General features: G+C 37.4%; 1 pseudogene; it reads right to left on the bottom strand.

Annotated features, from left to right (window-relative positions):
- Window positions 1-1,292: 1,292 nt before the first annotated feature.
- Window positions 1,293-12,394, bottom strand: LOC113619280 (catenin alpha-3 pseudogene; annotated as a pseudogene).
- Between the last annotated feature and the right edge of the window lie 1,640 nt (window positions 12,395-14,034).

Genomic DNA, 14,034 nt, shown 5'->3' with positions numbered 1-14,034 from the left:
ACCAGAGCAATTATTCAGTTCCTAAAATTGACCAAGAGCCTCCTTTAATTTCTCTCTTTTGCTCCTCTGTTCTTTCCCACTACTCTCTCTTCCCTTCCCTGAGCCAGATATCCCAGAAAAATAAAAAAAGAAACATCAGTGTCCCTAGAGTTGACAGGGAAAATAAAACACAGCGCATTAACAGCAATGACTCTGAACTACATAAACATATGTGGGAGAAAGGAAATAAAAAGTAATCATATTGTATGTGTTTTTTTAAATTCAGTGACTTTTATTTGAAAGAACGTTATTAAAATCACTCCAGCTCATTGCCATGAACTCTACTTCATAGTTCAACAGTACAATTCACTGTTATATTTTATTCAATGCCGAAAGCTTTTTCAGAGTGGTCTTTTCCTTTTAATTACAACTGCAACCTGACACAGATGGAGTTTTAGAGTCATGTGGAACTCCTTACACTTCTGTTATCATAACTCACTCAGGGATATATATAGTTAGATGCCCCATTTCCCCAGTGGGTGATAACTCTTCCTTCACATATATATTCTGGTGAACCCATTTAAACCCAATACTCAACATGCAGAACTGCTGAACACAGTGGAACTTTAAAAGGCATATCTGTTCCATCAAAACTCATTGTAACCTTTGTAATGTTAATAAATTGCTTTGTTTGTAATCAAGGCTGACTTTCAAAATCCAGGAAGTTGCTTGACTGCTCAAGCTTGGTTAATTTCTGATGGTTGTTAACCCAATCAGTTGACAATAGGTACAGATATCTAGAGACTGATTCTTTTTCTTTTTCCTACAGCAGGAAGCACACATGTCTGCCAGGTTAGGTCAGGTAAAGAAAGCCTGGAGATTAAATGGGAAACCATTTAATGAAGTCTTTGTTTCCATTGAAAACCAACTCAAGAGCTCCTGTCAATGTTTTAATTCAAAATGAGAAGGGCCAGTGTACTTAAGTTATTACAGATGACTCACTTGAGTCTCCTATGTCCGTTCTGCAATGAATGTAAAAAATTCTCTGTGATGGGAAAGGCTGAACAACATCTGAAAGGTTTCATTCATTCCACAAGCATATACTGATTATTTACTAGGTGCTGACCATACAGAGATGACAATGACATGATCCCAAATATACATTGTTCATTTTGGTTCAGCTTGCAATGGTTCATGTTATTTGAGGGTTAAACTCTAAGAGTCGGTGAACCTGCAGAACTAATCAAATGCAAAAAAAAGTAGTAAGTTTAGCCAGGGTTTTGTAATAAAGGGACTAGAGTCGAAGAGTTGTTTCAGTAGATATGTCTTCCTCTAAATTCACTCATTCCTTGCACTGGGTAGACATTTTTCTTTGCTGAGTCTCATCCAACAGCTGCACACATTTACTCTGGCTTCTCTCTTTTAATCAAGGATTTTTATTTAATTATTTTTTCAGGGCCTTCATTCTCTGCATCACAACTGGGTGCCAGGGCCCAGCAGGACTCTGAATTCAGATAATGTTGGTTGAGGCAATGTAGACATCTTCATGGTTTGAACTACAGTGTTCGTTAAATTTTTGACTGCTTGGATCAGGGAGGTGACACTGTCCAAAGCTGCCATGATTAGCTCTCCCTCCTAGGTTGTAGATCTCAGCTTTAACTTGACTGCCGACTTTCATTTGGTGATAGTAGAACTTCATCTGTTCCAGTAATCCAACAAGTACTGTTTGCATGATGGATCTGGAAACTGGTTGGCAACCTGCCAAGAGAGGACATCCATCCTTGACACTGATTCTGATATCATTTTAGCTGCACAGATCACATCAGTTGCATGCTTTGGTAGTCCTTTGCCCCTTGCGAAGTCTGTCATCTCCATTATGATCATACACAATTTCTTGGTCAGAACAATATCATTGCTTGTATCGTCCATATCTCAATCTCAACATACAGCTTACTCTTCAATTTCTTGAAATCAGCAACTTGCTCAGCACTTTTTTCCTTTTCTGCCTCAGGTGTTTGAGTCATCTTAGCTCCGTCAGTTTTCCCTTCGGTGTGAATGCTGAATGCTGGTGTAACTGTAGACCTCGTGATCCCCTTCCAGGTCAGAAACATCCTCCAGTTCCTCTGGGGTTCAAATAACCATGACTGAACATTTTATATCATGAATTGCATCAAAGATATTCTTCGATATTTCCAAAAATTGATTATCATCAAACACATCCAAAGAGTTTTTACTTAAGACTTAAGACTTTACTTAAGACTACTCACTTGTGTTACAAACTCAAGAACTGCATGCAGTACTTGTAAGGATGTTAGCATTTCTCATCATACTTTCAGTAAAAGACCCTGGCTCCTACCTGTCCATTTTCCCTATGACAATGTGAGCAACTCTTGCTGCCCATCCTCTGATAGCACCTGCAGAATGGTCTAAATTATCAGCATCCTGGTCTCTCAAGGCTATGGTACATCTTCTAGAATATGACTCTGAGATTTAACTTTTATAACTGAGGAACACCCAGATAAAAGAGATGCATATGGTAAGGTCTGGGGAAAGGGTACAGAGCTTCCATGACCTCTCCAGGTGCACCATTCTCCCCAGTTCTCCATGTATTTGCCAGCCAGAAAGCTCTGTTATATCTGTCTTAATGTTATGAATTCCTAATCACCAGCAAGAAATACTGTATAGTTACCTTTCAGCAGCAGCAGAGACAGAGATATATATTTCGGATCCATGGGTGCAGAGATGGGATTTAAAACCTTAGGAAAGAATTAGATCACCAAGGGAAAAAGTATAGAGGAGAAAAGTCCATGGACAGAGTACTCGAGACCTAGAAAAGAAGACTGAAAACTAACAGGCATCAAGACAGAAGAAGAATTAAGAGAAAGGGAAGTAAATGTTTCAAGGAGGAGAGAGTGATCAACTAGAGCAAATGCTACTGATGGATAAAATAAGATGAAGGGTGAGAACTGGCCATTGCTTTTAGCAATACAGAGCTTGCTAATCAAGCAAGGGTTCTTTTCAAATAGAAGAAATATCAGCATATTTGTGTGCGAATGGTAGTCATCCAATAGAGAAAGAAATCTGAGGATATGATGAGCGAAGAGACAGTTGTAATTCAGTAGACAAGAAAGCCGATATCTAGTGCACAAGAGTACTTGGTGTTAGCTCAGAGCACAGACGACTCATCTGTAGTATCAGAAGAAAGGTAGGGAATATGGGCACAGGTATGGCAGGTGTGTAGCTACCTTGGTGGAAGTTCTCTTCTGATAGCTTCCATTTTCTAATTACAAGGTAAAATCTGAGGTTAAAGATGATGGAAAAAGTATTGGAAGAACTGAGGAGAAAGAAGACATGAAATACTTATTGAGGAGAGTTGGAATGGGAAGTGACTTGGGAAATACAGAATGATTACTGCAACTCTCTAAGGGCCTCTTGAGGTAAACTACTATTCATTTAAATTGAGACATATGTGTATATATCTGTTGCGTAGGGGAAAGTACAGAGAAAGTAAAGAACTGGATTTAACCAGGGCTGTGGTTTAGCCAGGAGAGTAAAACCAAGTAAAAGAGGGACAGGGGAGTTGATGATATACACAAAGGAGTAACTATCACGGTTGACCATTAGAGTAAAGCTGAGTTAAAAGGAAAGGATACAAGAAAGGTGAGAGACAGTGAAAAATAGTTTAAAAATGGAACAATGGTTTTACTAAGATACTTGAATTGTGGGAGATGACATACTAGAGACAGTAAGCTAAAAAACGCAAAAGAGTGGGACAAAGAAATATTTGTTAATTTACTGAAAATCAGAGACAATAATAAAACACTGCTTATATTTCTCTCAGCTTGTTTCTCTTTACCCCCCACCAAAGTCCTACTTTCCCATAATATTTGCATCAGGAGTATTTTAAAATGAATAAAACAATCCTTTTTGGTGAGTCTATTGATATTTTAAGAGAATAAATTTCATTAAAGGACCTGAGAGGATCCAAATGCCCAAGCTAGAGCAGCACATGCTTAGAACTACGCAAACAAACATACTAACCAAAACAACACTGAGATATCTTTTCTGACCTGTCACTGTGTGTATCTGAAGTCAGTAAGACTGACTTCTCTACAGATGAATTTGCATCTTTTAATCTTATATTTAAATGGGATTTGAAAGTTCCTTTTCTATTGAATTGTCACTTAATCTAACTAATCCAGTTATTTTATTTTATTTAATTAATTTATTTATTTTTTGCGGTACGCAGGCCTCTCACTGTTGTGGCCTCTCCCGTTGCGGAGCACAGGCTCCGGACGCGCAGGCTCAGCAGCCATGGCTTACGGGCCCAGCCGCTCTGCGGCATGTGGGATCTTCCCGGACCGGGGCACGAACCCGTGTCCCCTGCAACGGCAGGCGGACTCTCAACCACTGCACCACCAGGGAAGCCCTAATCTAGTTATTTTAAAGATATATCCCTTTGCTGTGCATTACAGCTTTGAAATTAATTAGTATCCAGATTCACTGAAGTGCACCTTCTGTGTAAAGTGAATGTAAGAAGGATTAATGTACAGGCAGGGAAGATCACTTGTGGAAAATGTGGCACTTACAAGCTTATTGCATTCAGCTATGCCAAAATTTCAGTCTAGCTAGTTCTTGATTAAAAGGCTTTTAAGTTTTAAAACTGGCCTTTCACAGTCAGACAGGGACAATATATACAAATATATTTCCCTTTCTATGTTATTAAGAATATATATATATATATATATATATATATATATATATATATATATCTAAGGTTGTAGGACTTGTGCATGAGAAGGAAGAAAATAATATAGATATAAACACTTAGATGGTCATAATAAGGCAATCTTTGAATTACGGGGCAATAGAGTCATCTTCCTTTTAAATTCAGCTACCTTCAGCTATTCAAATAAGGAAAAACTGGAAATCTATGTTGCCAGGTAGTCCCTGGTCTATGCCACCAGGTACCAACTACCTGACAATGTTCGTCAGAGTCTGAGCCATACTATGCATCAGCAGGGCCACAGTGTGTAAATTAATCCTTTCACTCACAAGTTCAATAGTATTTCAGTCTCCTGCAAAAACCCAAGATCAGCCATCCCTGACAACTGGTGAGAGATACGTAGTTACTAATTACAAAGTACAATATTGCCTTTGCATTGAATAGGCTGCCTTCCCCAGTCCTCACTTAACCTCTGTCAAACAAAACTGTCTGGTCTAAGTAGTATAGAACAATAATTGGATAGGCATAAGGACAAAAGAGATGTGTTATCCAGCTGCATCATTTGGCAAGCCAGATGAACTTACACATGTGAGTCTTCTTTTACAGCTTTCTGAAGCCTCAATCTATAATAGTAAAGTCACCAGAAACGAAATGCATAGATGAGAAAACGGAAAGGTTTATTGTTCCACGTGCTATAAACTGTAAGACAGGTAAACAACACACTAAACACTCATATCATATTTTCAACAGCTATTTATTGACCAACCAGCATCAGTTAGAGGGTACGGAGCCTTTAAAGTAAAGTAATAAGGGGGGCAAAAACAAAAATAAGTTATATGCAGGAAGAAAATGATGCTTGCTAAATAGAAGTATTGTGGATAATTTCCTAAAGGGAATTGAGAGGATTTAGACAAGCACCAATAGTATAAAGAAAGATGGGGAGACGGGAAGGTGGGTGGAACATTTGGATGCAGAAGTCTAGAGGCTGCTTGTGGGCAATGGTAATATTCACTATGGCAGTACCATAAGGTTTACTAAGAAATGAGGCAGATTGGGCTATATGTATATGTATAGACCACTGGCTCCTCTAAGTGGCATTGAAAACCTCTGGGGGTCTCTAAGATTATTCCAGGGAATCTACAAGGACAAAACAATTTTCATAATAATATTAAGATGTCATTTGCCTTTTTCATTCTCTCATGAGTATATGATGGCATTTTCTAGGGGATACATACCATGTAATACCTCAACTGACTGAATGCAGAGCAGATATGAGAAACCAAATGTCTTCTATAAATCCTGACATTAAAGAAATTTGTAAAGAGACTGTGGGAAAATGAGACTCTTGTTTCATTGGAACTCTTGTTTCCAACTATTTTTTGTTGTTTTGGGAAACAGCATTATTTTTCATAAAAATATTATCATCGTTAAACTTGTTATATGTTTCTTGTTTTCGTTTTTAAATGTATTCGAGCCACATTACAATTTCTGTTTTAATTTCTTAATACAGTTAATATGAGTGCAACCTATATTAACACAATCATGTTTGGATATTCAACGATTTTTAACAATATAAAATGGTCTCTGGAGCAAGTGTTTGTGGAATGTTGGTAGAGATGAAAGAATCTGGGTTTGCTCCCTAAGGACAGGGTGAAGAGGAGGTGGTCACTGGAATTAATTGAAAATGAGAAGACATGATCAGAGTTTAGAGCTTTGCCATATTTACCTGCTATATTTCACTGCAAAATCTGTTTTGCAGTACTTCTAAATTTGCCAGTTTAGCTTTTGTAAACAGTTTTCCTTCTATGTTAAAGAACAGGCAACGTTTGCATTAGGCACGTCTTGCATCCCAATTCTTGGCCCTTCTTATTTCAGCTACTGCTGTCTTCACCAGCCCTGCACAGGCTTCCACTATTTTGCCTGGGAGCCACCAGACTCCTTGGCTCAGGCCTGCACCGTCTACATCACTCTTTCCTCCTGGGCTTCTCTGAGCTATAGTGTGGGGAGCCCACAGGCACCCACTTTGATCTCACAACGTGCCCACCCAGAAATTTACAGCACTACCATTGAACAATGAATGATGAGGACCCATAAATAAACGTTTCCACCTTTTTTGCACCTGAGTGGAAACTTCTAAAACATGTTTCATAAGGTTTCTCACGAGGTGCCAAGGGAACCTACTGGAACCTTAATAACCCATCTTTGTTTGGCTTTTCCTCCTTCCTGGCTTTTCCCCCTCTCTATTCCTCACTTCCACTTCCTGGGATGATGTTTGCAAATAAAAACAACTCTTTGCTTCAGTGTCTGCTTTGGGGGAACCCCAAGCTAAGATAATATTCAACTAAATTTTCTGTCTAAAAATCCAAGTACTTTCATGTCACATGAATCCAAATCCAATCTGTTTCCTGTTAGTGAAAACGAAAAAGTGCCATGGAAAGTATCTATTTGTTATATTTGTAGAGCAAGATATACAAATGTAAAATTGATCTTTGATAAATAACACTCCCATGTATAGTTTTGCTTCCATGTTTTAAATAAAGACAAAGTAATATGTTGACAATATAGTGGTTCAGCTGTAAAATGGAACCATTGGTTAAGTTAAGGTTCTACTGGGTACCAGAAAAATTATAACAAAATTAAGAGTACTCAATGGACCAGAAAAATAAAATATTTTAAGCTTTTAAGATCCTTCTCCATAACAAGACTGAAGAATAACGGTCAAGAATCTAATTTATTTCCCAGTGCCTTAGAATTTTGCATACTCTTTTTCTTCTTAGCAGAAGCATTTCTCTTATGAATTCAGTTTCATGCCACCCCATTATTACCATGTAGGGACATCTCATAGGTCATCATTAACTTCCAGAATCTCCTCTGGCAGAAAGCCTTCTTCTCAGGATTTCCACTCAAGGTTTTGGCCCCATGTGAGTACGCTGAGCATACTTAGAAGAAATCAACTCTCCCAGTTGTATTAATAAGTCAGAGACTCTGACCTTCTCATATAACACATCCTGCTTAGTAATGATTAAATAACTATGCAGGGAAGTTTGATGCCCTCTTGGTAACCTACCTCGCTCATATTGTTGGCCTTGTGGTCAAGGCTGACATAATTTTAAATATAATCACTGCTTCCTCAAGAATTATATTTCCATTTGCTTGTTCTACTTGTTCATTACATACAAATCTGACTACCTATTGCTTGAAATATGCAATTTGGGGAAACATAATAGAAAATAAGCCTCAAATTTGTCCTTTCTAATTATCTGCAAATGTCAATGTTCCTCAAAATATTCTTCCTGTTTAAGTATAGATTTTGTAGATTCTCTGGTAAATTACAAACTAGCATAAGAAATCCTCAAATAACATTTCCTCTTTGAAAGCTTACTTGACTGTATCTACGATACAAGCACAGGCAGGTTTTAATACTTCTGTTCTCCTCTTTAACATACCAAGTTGTATCACATTTTATTACCTGTACTGAGTAACACATTTGTCTGTCCCTTTAAGTACTCTGGTGGCAGACCTCATGCCATATACACTTCTGCATGGTCCATGTATATAGCCTGGTGCCTAACACACAGAAAATGTTAAATAAATAAATGAATGTATGAATGAATGTATGAAGAATACATCAATTGATAACTAATGAATATGTGAGTGAAAGAACCAATAAACGAATAATTGAAACAAGTAGGTTCAATAGAGTACAAGGGTCAGAATTCCAGAAGCACAATGGAAAAGTCCATACCAATTAAGGATTTTTTTTTTTTCTCTTCTTTCAATTCTCATTTCAGAGTATAAATTGTTTCCGATTTAGTGGAAATGGAAAAAGATTTTTCACGGAACTAATTTTTCTATATTAAAGTTCTTTCTGACTTTAATGAAACAGCCTCCCTAAGCTCGTCTTTTGCCCTCCTCTCTCTCTCAGAAGTGAAGCAGTGACTGCTCAGCTCACAGGCTTCACAGCTCTATTTTTAATGCTTGCAGTAGAGTCGGAGACATACATTAAGAATTTTTTAAAGTCTTATTATCATTAAATCCAACAAACTGTTAGAGGGAAAGGATTGTTCTGATCAGAATTATACTAATTACTTGCATATAATCAGGGATCTGCCATTACGGCAGCTTTGTGTGCTCTTACAACTTTTCATTCTCTGCTGGATGCCGTATCTCTACCTTTGTGCTTGTATGCTTTAAACAGTGGTGTCCTCTACTCTAAACGCTGAGATTCAGAGCTTTAGAAGCAGGTGTGTGTAAGATAACAGGAGAATGAGAGTCTCCTGATTAAGATTGTTATGTAGAAGCAGTACGAGTTTTATTCGCTGATCCTTCTTTTGTTTTCTTCTTTGTTTCCTGGTAAGGTCAGTTACTTTGGGTGTTGCTGGCATGGCACGAGGTAAACCACATGACAGCTCTGGTAAATTTACTTTTTTTGTCATTGGAAATAAGAATTTGCTTTTGGCCTTTTGTCTAGAACTATTTCACTTAGAGCTTTAGAAATCATCAATCATATACATATCACTTGGATAGCCAGCTTGACAGTTTGGATGGGCCATTATTGTAGTTTAAATTTCATTTTTGGAAGATTTCATTTGACATTTCAGACTTATTATGCTACCTTGAAAGCTGGAGCTCCATAGGGCCCCGCCTTTGATCTCAGGTTATCATTAGCTAATTCCAGTGATCCACGGCGTCCCCCTTGTGTGCACGTGAACTCAAAACACTTGCGAAATTCCATTTCATTATGGCTCTTTTTTCATTAGTAATTATATTGGACAGTTGGAGAGCAGTCTGTACATATTACAGAAACTCTCCCAATATAATTTCGTTAATTATTAAGATGAATAATAATTAGAAATTACAGTTGTGTTTGATTAAGGATAAATAATAAAGTTATGATTAAAGTGATACTTCGTTTTCATAAAAATTGAAAGGAGGAAAAGGAAATGCAGACTAGGGAGTCCCTGCTTTCATTTCTTTGCTCTTTTGCTGCCACTGAAAAGAATTTCTGTAGCTGCATTAAACCAAGACACAGTGTGACTGTAATTAACACCATTATAAAAAAAGCTCATTTATAGTTTTACTTTGCTTTCAGCAAAGCTTCTATAAAGAATGTATTAAAGAAGAATGAGGCAAATGGTCATTTTAACAAGGTATCCACAAATAGCTTTTCTGTGAAAAGAATTCTGCTTCAGTGTTTTGAAAATATCAAGTGGCTCACAAAAATACATACACTTAGTAATGGTATAAGGCATTGCATATATTATAAAACATATACTAATAATGTAAGTTATTATTAAGAAATAAGTATTCATATGCTTATGTATAAGCCAGAAGAAGTATTCTGATTTGTGGTTATATATTCTGACATTTAGAAATAATTTTTCCTTATCTTTTCACTCATGTATCTCTGAATTCCCTCTAAATAAATAAGAACAATTGGGTTTGAACTGACAGGGTGAGAGGATGCTTTCCTGGAAATACTGATTCAGTGACATATATAGCATTGTTGGTTTCTTGTGGTGGTATCCTCTAGGTGCTAGAAATCTTTTTTTATTCTCTTCGAATACCTTGAAATCACAACATGCCTCTGGTATTTCTTCCGTCTATTATGTAAATAATTGTTATTTTATTCACCAGTCTATAATGCTGCTTATGATTCCCTTCATAATGCCAACTGATTGCCATCAAACACTCACCAACCGCTCATTTCATGCTCAGTAGACTACACTGTCTCTTTCAAGTTACCTTACACCTCAGTCAAACCTTTTCTGTGCATCGTTGGACAGATTTGCACTATCAAATTTACACCTTATTTTATTTCTTGATGTGTTTTCATTTTGGGTCAGGGATGTTTTTCAGAGAACAAAATAAATGACAGAGAGCTGTAGTGGGAAAACAATGCATCGGAGAATACTCTCTGCTCAGTGTCTAGAAAAGTGCTATTCGGCTGAGAGCGTTTGCAGCACAACTCTAATGCTCAGTGGCCAAACGGATACCTTCTGCCTGCTGCACCACCTCTCCTGGGCTGAGAATGCGTGACAACGCTCAACACGTGCATGGCGTGTGTGTGTGTGTGTGTGTGTGTGTGTGTGTCTGTATACACACAAGCATATGTTAACAGTGCGCCACTATATGTGTATGTTTATATGTCTAAAATAATGTTTTTATTCATCTATTGTATAGAAAAATAACAAATCAGAGATGTATGAATTGAAGTTAATCTTGTTATGTGTATAATACCCAACAAGTTTATAGAGTCCAAAGGCATTGAAATGGTAAGAAAACAGCATGTCTCTTTCTTGCCTTCTGTTTTCAAATACAATTATTTATGTGCTAATAACTACTGGGGGACTATATTTGCCTTCTATTTTCTTTTGATCATGTGAACTGAGAAGGCGATTTACAGAAATATATTGATATGAAGAGAATCCCATTACAATAAAATAATGTGTGACCAAGAGATTGCTTTTAAAGGATTTTATTCCCATTGTTGTCAGAATCACCTTTGTACTCAGCTTTAAGGTGTAAAAGCAGATTTAGAAAACCCAATCAATAATATGCATTATAGAAATTACCTATAGGTGTCATAACAATGATGTATGCTTCTGTTTCAATTAACTGCAGGAGAGATAAAAGTGGTTTGATTATATGCAAAATTTATTGGAATGAGAACTTCCCAACTAAGTATACAAAAGGATACTCTACTGAAAGATTGGGTATGTTTTTTGTTTGCTTGTATTAAACTCTGATGAAGACATGTCCTTCTATTTTAGTCCAGAATTCCACTTTCAAATAGTTACTTTCACATGCATACCCTTTATCTTCTAAGCAATGCAGAATTACTGACTTCCCATGATGCTTTCTTTTCACCTCTCTTCAGCTAACTGAACAGTTCTTCCTTGTGGGAAATCCTTTCATCACCAATACAAAATCAGGCAGATGAGCTAGTCTTTGGTTATCAAAGAACCCCGTCTCCCTAGCCACATTGATGGTTAAGAGATGCAGACATGCTGAGGAATCAGAGCCCTGCCCTGGACTTTTTCTTGAACAGTTGGATAACAGACTCTCTTTTCACTAGGACAGTCAGTGTGAGGAAAATAGAAGCCTAGAGCTAGTACTGGCCTGATATCTTTGCCACAGTATGCGGGGAGACTGCCTGAAAATGAAGCCAACTCTGAGGAAAGTGAAAGGAGTGGCCTCATAACGTTGTTTGAAGCCCAGAACCCAGTGGTGCCTAAGTAAGGTTTATTCCTTAGACAGCTCTCCTCCACAGCCAATTACGTGAGATGATAAATTCTCCTTTTGGTCTCTTAAGTTTGACTGCATCTTTATCACGTGCAACTGCAAGATCTGTGACTAACACACATACACACACACACACTGAGCAACTGACACGCTGAATATACAAAATGGCACATCTTATTTTTGAAGTGTTGGAAGTGAGCTTTGAAAAAGAGGGAAATGTTCTTGAATCTTAGCCTGACACAATGAAGGGGTATCTTCGGAGAAAATCAGTAACATGATTCACCGTTAATCTAACATGGTGTTTCTTGGAAGAAAAATATAATACCCCTTTTCAGTCATATCCCAGGCCCTGACTGTGATGCTCAAGAGGGCTCCAAACCAGCCTCCAGCACCAGATTTTCCTTGTCGACTGAAGTCCACCCTACAGCTGACTTCACCAGACATCCTTGCTTCTTATCACATGCTCAGCCTCATAACTAAATGGCAAATGAATGGCAAAGAATCACTGTGGGGAGCTTCTTCCCAATTCTGAAGCTGATATAAAACTAACTCACAAAATCAGATGTTTGTGATTCCCAGAGTTGTGAATGATGTCTTTGTAAGTCACCTTACTACTAACTTCCGAGTCCTCCTTTTTGACTGTATACTGGCAGTTAGGTATTGGATTCAGGCTGACTGTAGGAAATGACAGGAGGGAGAGAGGGGCTTCCTCTCAGCCTTACCTTTAAGTAAACTTGTGGTAAAGTATCCTGTAGAAAAATTTATCAGTCTTCTCTTATTTAAGTAAAAGATGGTTTGATTGTTATTTTTGCTTTCAGAAAATCCAAAGAAAAAAACTTAATCCTCACTGAGTGGAGGGGAAAAAAACGAGCTTGGAGTCTAAGACAAAGTGTAATCTGTTAGTTATATGGCAGAAGCTAGAAAGAAGAGAGGGCTCTGGTTTAAAAATTGAAATGAAAAACTATTCTTTGGTGTTGCACTGTTCAATTCCAGTGCGTGCATTTCTTTGCTGAGGGCTTTCTCTGTCCTGATTGTGTTCATGAAAGGCAGCCAGAAGTTCTGGGGAATTAATGTCCCCATGTCCAGCAGTTCTCAACCAGGGACTTGACAGGAGTTGGTGTATAAATACCTCAGCTTCCTTACATTCCAGGTGGAAAAATATCTGAGGTGTGTGTGTGTATTACACTGTTTTCTGTAGTTCCTCAGAAAGATTAACTTCCAGCTGCCCACAGTGGTAACTTAATTGTTGATGCACTCTTTACTGTCTGTCTCCTATCTAAATTTGCCACTTCTCTACTTTTGTTTTCTAGAATTACCTCCCAGCCAACTAGCCAATCCCAAATCCTTGCTGCCTGTTTGCTTCTTTGGGATCACAAACCAAGACACCCGTAACGTTAATCGTTATCCTAGACCCCATCCCACTTACGACAGGTTAAAGATGCCATTGAGAGGTGGGATCTAAGACCCTTCTGAATCTGGACCAAATTATTCATCATCATCATCATCATTATTATTTTACCCAAACAATATTTGATTATTTAACCCATTATTTCCTGTTTCTTTGTTCACCTTTCTATCTACATCTTATTGCTTCTTTCTGGTCTTGGTTTCATTCTTTTCATAGTATAACATTTAGTATGCATTTTGGTAAGAGTTTATTTGCATTCAAAACACATGGTGGTTTTTTTTTTCTAGAATGTTCTTTATTTAACTACCATTTCCTTAATAGGTTTATCTGGATCTTAAATTCAGCTAATGACTAGATATAAAATTTTAAGTTGCTAGTTATATTCTCTTAGTATTTTAATTCATTCTGTCATCTGTTTCTATTGATGTTAGTAAATGCACTAAGTTAATCTTTGTAAGTAATATTTTATGTGATTGCTTTTTTAAAAAGTGTGATTACATACTTTTTTTTTGGAATACTCAGTATTTCATTAAAGTGTGTCTATATGTGGATTTTTTCTTTTTAATTCATCCTGGTTGGGATTCACCATGACTCACAAACATGATATACCAAGATTTTCTTCAACTCCAGAAAATTTGCAGGAGTTACATCTTTCATATTACCTCTATTCTACTCT

This window comes from Aethalodelphis obliquidens, unplaced genomic scaffold (genome assembly GCF_003676395.1).
Source record: "Aethalodelphis obliquidens isolate GAN/ISIS:26980383/991018 unplaced genomic scaffold, ASM367639v1 scaffold6, whole genome shotgun sequence".
Taxonomy (NCBI): Eukaryota; Metazoa; Chordata; class Mammalia; order Artiodactyla; family Delphinidae; genus Aethalodelphis; species Aethalodelphis obliquidens.
The sequence above is the reverse complement of the archived record's forward strand: the minus strand, read 5'-3'. Positions and strand labels throughout refer to the sequence as shown.